Source organism: Dermacentor silvarum, chromosome 2 (assembly GCF_013339745.2).
Source record: "Dermacentor silvarum isolate Dsil-2018 chromosome 2, BIME_Dsil_1.4, whole genome shotgun sequence".
NCBI classification, from domain to species: Eukaryota; Metazoa; Arthropoda; class Arachnida; order Ixodida; family Ixodidae; genus Dermacentor; species Dermacentor silvarum.
The window spans coordinates 124928142-124933671 of record NC_051155.1 but is presented as its reverse complement, the minus strand read 5'-3'; the positions used below and the strand labels follow the sequence as shown (position 1 = coordinate 124933671).

At 46.3% G+C, this 5530-nt stretch overlaps 1 protein-coding gene across 1 annotated transcript in view; it reads left to right on the top strand.

Annotated features, from left to right (window-relative positions):
- The first annotated feature begins 1065 nt into the window (after positions 1 to 1065).
- The window catches only part of LOC119441739 (uncharacterized), an 81368-nt gene continuing 76903 nt past the window's right edge, over positions 1066 to 5530 (top strand). Inside the window, exon 1 of the mRNA XM_037706350.2 lies at positions 1066 to 1332. The gene's annotated coding sequence lies outside the window, so the exon portion shown is untranslated. The remainder of the gene's footprint in view (positions 1333 to 5530) is intronic.

The following is a 5530-nucleotide window of genomic DNA, read 5'->3' as shown; positions in this document are numbered from 1 at the left end:
TTATTTCCGCACACTAATGGTTGCGTAATAGTGTAAGTGAACTGCGTGCTAGTGTATGACTGAATTATAACCACATTTGACGTTGGACATTACAGCCACATTTGCATAACCAATCGGAAGTAGATAGTCATAGATTCATTGCGCACTTCAGGCGCGATGAATAGAAGTGTAGGGTAATACTGATGTCAAGTGCGACCTAAAGTGCATAAACGTATTTCAATAAGCTTAATATATTGTTGTTTGCTTGCAATACAATATAATTGCTATCGCAATAATATAAAAAGGTATTCCAGAAGTATGCGATGAGATAAATTAATAGCGACTGCAATTGCGACAGCGAATGCCTGGTGGCTGAAACGTGAGGAGTATATTTTGCAGGTTGATCGTTATCTTGCTGGGAACCGGTCCACTCTTTGTGTCTCGGGGATTAACCACTCAAAAACTACGAATATACGCCACGATAAAGTAATTCAGAACTTCCTGTCCGGGACTAGCAGTATGTCACGCACAAGGATCCTGGTTACAAGGTTTCCCGCCCATTTCCTTCCTTACGCTCGGTTTCGTTTGATGGACCCGTTGTGCCACGGCGGGCGCGGATCGTGGACCTGTGAGAACAAACAACACGCCACATGTGACTGAGCGCGCACGTCCGCGTTATGTGTTACGACCTGTAAATATCTGACTCAGCGTAGACGACGCTACAGGTCCAACTCCTTTTTTTTTACAGCCCGGCTGTACATCATCGCACTTCGTGTCGCCTACGCCGATGTCTCACCCTCGTGTGATCGGCTTCGGCCGGAGACCCGGATACCGTATCGGAAAGGTTCATTGTGTAAAGACCGACGCCGACGAAAGATCAAGACCCCTTCGCGAATCACCACCGACAGAAGGGTCGGGGCGTTCCTTCTCACCGCCTTATAAAGAAACGAGCACCGAAGCCCCGAAGCGGCGACTTGGCGTATGTTCGTACGCGACTCTCGACACACACACACACTCACAAAGGAGGCGAGGCAACCTGAGGCGTTATCGCTCTTCCGATAGCGTCGACGAGGCAACGGCGAGCGCGGAGCGACCGTCTAAAGTTCGAGGACTACGCCCGCCGCCATTTGCAGTGTTGAGCCACACGTGAAACGTGCCCGGCGCCGGATTGCTTGCCGCGCCTATTTTTCTGTCTGCATATACGATACGAGCAGGCTGCACGAGCGGCGAACTCCAAGCGCGAGGACGTGACCGAAGTTCGTGGTGTTCCAACGGGCGGCATCAACGCGAGCCGGGAAAATAAGCCAGACTGCGGCTCTCCGGGGAGACTGAAGCCAGCGCGCAAGAACTGAGGTGAGAAAGACGCCGCCTGGTATCGATGGAACCGGCAGCGCCATTGCGCGAAGCCGCCGCCTTTTCAAACGTCCCCGTAACGGTCGTGGTATTCTTTACCCTGTCGCGAGCTGTCTCTGTGCCATAAAAATGGCCCCTGGAAAATTTCCGGTACGCTCTGTTAAGACGGTTTAAGTTCGTCATCTTCGGGAATGTTTCTGTCAAAAAACTAGACGAGCGTTTGCTGAGGGTGCGCGTGTACGCCTCTATGCCGGTCGTTTTGGAATGGGTGTGGGCTTCCCGCGATAACTCGTACGGGCGCTCGGGTTAGCTCGGGCATCGCCCGCTTGACAACGTCCAGTTAACAGGTTTACCATAAAATAAAATTTACTTTCTCGGGCTAGCTTATGTTTGAATCAAAACGTGTGCTCAAGAAAGGAATAAAAAAAAACTTCTTATGTTGAGTTTTGCGTGCCCTTAGGTGTTTCTCGCTCGAAGTTTCATTGTCGGCGTTTAAACGCTTGGTTTCTCTCCATTTTTTTTTTCAGCGAAAGCATGTTTTACTTGAACTATGCCTCGTCCTCGACCAGAAGTGCTACCATTCGCCGTTTCACTTTAACAAATTCCTAACTGTTGCTATATTAGTACATGCGTTATTAATGAGAAACGAGAGGCGTCGCTTCAGAAACAGATTATACAAAATGACGTTGTTACTGGGTAGATTTGGATTTTAACTGCAGCTCGCTGACAACTGTGGCATCAGAGGCAAAAAAAAAAAGTTGAAGGCCTTCATGTTCGTTACGAGTATCGGTAACGCTCACATGCAAACGTTACACACCACAAACACATTAAACCCAAGAATGAAGTTTGGGAGCGGTGCATTATACTATACTGATACCATTGCGATTTTAGCCCGACAAGGAGTATTGTCTATTACTATATAGCAAACCCGTCACTATAAAACGACTTCTGCATATTTGATCCTTATCATGGACACGACAAGAAGGGGTGACACAAGCGCTGTTTCATGGGTTCCGGTCTACAAAGGCACAAACAGTTCTTGTTGGCGACTCTTCGTTTATAGATTTTTTTTTTTCATTTTTTATATTTAATGCTAACTGTAGCTGTTTGGAAGCGGAGTGTTTATGAAAATGGATGGAACAGGTGGCCGGCTTATTGATTAAATTGTATTTTGCTCCCATATAGTAAAATTTCATTCTTGCATATCTGGTTGAAAGGAAAGAATACGTTTTGGGCAATTGATTTCTCACTACAATGAGGCGAACTGCGAGAAGCGAACAAGGACACGAGAAAAAAAAATACAATACAGAGAAGACTATGTAGCGCAGCATTTTTCACTTGTTTTACATCTTTTCGCGTACTTCTTAGCTTCGAGCTTTACGAAGTTCGCTCCTTTGATAAAGAAGGTGGCACTACAGAGTATTCGCCTCCACCAAACGCGATCATTCAACCAGCCCTCCGATCAATATAACAATTGTCGCTGCGAAGCTTACTTCAATTTCAGTTCATCGCATAAGGCTTGTTTGTACCAGGCCACGTGCGAAGCGTTTTTCCTGAAGAACGCCTATATTTGTGAGGCCATTTAGAGGTCGCTTTATCGACGGCAAACAAGCTATATTAACAAAAGACTCTTTGTTGAACTGTGCTACGACACTGTTGAACTCTCAAGGTGCAACTTCGACATGAACGCCGTGCGTTATCTTGACGACGCTGCAAAACGATAAGCTTCGAAGAAAGAATATAGCGTCAACAGCCCAGGAAATAAGCAATCTTGCGGTTCCCCGAGCAAATACGCTAAATTGGCGCTCAATAGTTCGGGACGGTGGTGACGATAACGTGCAGCAGCACACATGTATTATGGCCATGTCGCTTGCCCGCGTATATAGCGTGGTCTTTCTATGGTTCGTTTTGTAGATCAGTGGGACAAAACAAAAAGGTATGTTTTCTGGCGCAGGGCTAGTACAAAGTATGGTTTTTCACGCTGGGGATAAAATAATATCACATGGTTGGACTAGCACAGCCTCGCGAAACAAATTAATGGAAAAAAAATTAGCTCAGCTTGCACTAAGTTGTGCAATCCTGGAGAAACAGCGGAGCTGGTGTTCACCTAGCTTCTTCCAGTTTCGCTAGGCTCGGCTATACGTTTTGCTAGGCTCCGGATGATGCTCCGGGTGAGGACGCAATCGCCGCATTCGTTCTCTGCTGGCGGCACGGCGAACTTCCAGCTGAGCGGCTTCTCTTCGGGAGTCTCGTACTTCTTCGGCCGTCCCATGTTACATTAGCGCTAGACCTGTACAGGGTGTCCCAAGTAACTTGTGCCAAAATCTTAAAATATGCGAATGCCACGCAGCTGCGGACAGAACCAAGGTAAAGTTGTTTGACGTCGCTTGGAGCAAGTCAGACAATTTTTTTTAATTTTGGCGAATTAGATAACTAGAGTCATTATAAATTATTCGACTTAATTAATTATTATATTCAGAGCAAAACGGTCGATGAGAAAATTGTATGCCATTCTGAGAAATTCCCTATCCAGCTTTCTGTTGCTCAATTCGTGCTACATAAAACTTTTTTTCTAAGCCTGAAAGAAGCCCGCGAAAGGCCGCAAGAAGTACCACGCGACTAGTGGCGCGGCAGTTTTTCGGGAATTGAGCAACAGAATACTGGATATGAAATTTTTCAGGATAGTCTGCAATCGTCTCATGGAAAAAACTCAGGCATGCATAAAACTTCTCAGGCTTGGAAAAAACTTTTGTGTAGCACCTATAGAGCAACAGAAAGATGGATAGGGAATTTTTCATGATGGTGCACAATTTTCTGATGGACAATTTCGTTCTGATTACATTATTTGGAAATGTGATTAATTATAACTCATTATGTAATTCAGCGAAATAGAAAAAAAAATTGTCTGACTTGCTCCAAGCGACGGCAAAGAACATTACCTTAGCTTTTTCCAGCTACGTGGCCCTCACATATTTTTAAATTTTTGCTCAGGTTAGGTGGGACACCGTATATAGGAGGAAAATAAAGGAAGGAAAGGTAGGAAGGTCAACCACACGCACGTCCGGTTTGCTACCCTACGGCTACCCTACCGCTAAGGGTTTCAGCGATGAAAAGAAAGAAAGGAGAGGGCGGGAAGAAGGCACTATCAGTGCGCATACCTGCGGTTGTCCCTTACTTCACGCCTACAGTCGGTCACTGAGGCAAGTCGATTTCATGAACCATAGCAATTCCCGCGTCACTTTGTAAGCCTGCGACGAGTGGGGCCGTGGTCCAAGAATGTTTGTTTTTGGAAATGATCTGCTGTCTAATCGGTTTACCACATTCCAAAGAACGTCGCATTCGATGTCATGAAGATAACAAAAACAGAACACGTGTTCGATCGTCTCTTCACAGTTGCGCGAGTCACAGATAGGTGTGTCGGACATTCCAATAAGAAATGTGCAGGCTTTTGTAAAAGCCACCTCAAACCAGAGGCGGCACAGTAAAGTTGCATCACGGCGGGAGAATGGCGATAGAATCTGCAGCTTCACTGTACGATCAAGCGGCGGAGACGACCGTTCGAGGCAATCGTGGTGTTCCACAAAATTTGAGTCTTCGTTGAGCAAGTAAACGAAGTACCCTCGCAGCGTCTATCATTGATAAGGGTATATGAACTGTCAGTGTTTCTTTGTGGGCTGACCGGGCGGCATCATCAGCAAGGTCATTACCGGACAATACCACAGTGCCCCGGAAGCCATTGGAACATCATGTCATGTCCGTTTTGAGAGCTTGATGGAGAGCTTCTCTAGTCTCAAACACTAGTTGTTCATGAGTCTTGCGTCGTAAGGCTGACTGCAAACTCTGAAGGGCTGCCTTGGAGTCACAAAAAAAAGACCCACTTTCGAGATTTTGTTTGTGCGGTGTAATTAACAGCAGCGCGTAGGGCGGTAACTTCTGCTGCAATAGAAGTTGTTATGTGGAACACTTTGAACTTTATTGTGACTTGTAAAGCCGGAGTGACAACAGTGCCTGTGGAGCTGGTGGCTGAGACAGAGCCATCGGTGTAAATGTGCGTTCCTTGTTCATATTACTCGTTCAGTAATGCCAATGGCAACTGTCGTAGAGCCACTGTGGAAGACGGGTCTTCTTCGTAATTCCCGGAATTGTGAGGTGTACTTGTGGCTGTCGTAGGCACCACAGGGGTAACAGTGGTCTTGCT